The sequence below is a fragment of the Sinocyclocheilus anshuiensis genome, unplaced genomic scaffold, assembly GCF_001515605.1.
Source record: "Sinocyclocheilus anshuiensis isolate Anshui unplaced genomic scaffold, SAMN03320099.WGS_v1.1 scaffold1018, whole genome shotgun sequence".
Taxonomy (NCBI): domain Eukaryota; kingdom Metazoa; phylum Chordata; class Actinopteri; order Cypriniformes; family Cyprinidae; genus Sinocyclocheilus; species Sinocyclocheilus anshuiensis.
Window position 1 is genome coordinate 1,068,521 of NW_015539893.1, and position 553 is coordinate 1,069,073.

Sequence of the window (553 nt, forward strand, 5' to 3'; positions counted from 1 at the left end):
TGGTATTTCATTAAAAAGAAGACCATGTTCTTGTTCTTTATGAGAAGTGGTTTTATTTAATTTTAACATAAAGGCATGGTGTGAGTCACCGCAGTTAAATCAGTGTCTATCATGATAAAACCATAATATCAAACCTATATAATGAGTTTTGAAATTTTAGAGAAATGCTTAATAAATGCATTACACTGTAACTAAAATTAGATTTTAGCTGACTAAATTTACTGTAGATTTAGTCGACTAAAATTGTATGATATTTAGTCGACTAAAACTAAACTAAATCTAAAAACAATTCAGATGACTAAAATATGACTAAAACTAAATCAAAATTTGCTGTCAAAATGAACACTGTACTGTAATGTTGAATGGCTATAGTCAGTGGTAAAATTTTAGGGGTGGGGGGGCAATTTTATAGAGAAATCAGTATTGGTATCATTGATACTGGCCTTCAGTCATAAAAAAAAGATTCATTAAACAAATATTTAAAAAATATACTGTCTTTATGTTGTTCGTACATTCATTTGAAGATTGAATGTGAAATTATTGCAATATAAAA

At 27.5% G+C, this 553-nt stretch overlaps 1 protein-coding gene across 1 annotated transcript in view; it reads left to right on the plus strand.

Annotated features, from left to right (window-relative positions):
• LOC107685859 (putative solute carrier family 22 member 31) overlaps positions 1 to 553 on the plus strand; it is a 25,580-nt gene that overhangs the window by 23,482 nt on the left and 1,545 nt on the right. The gene's annotated exons all lie outside the window — the stretch shown is intronic.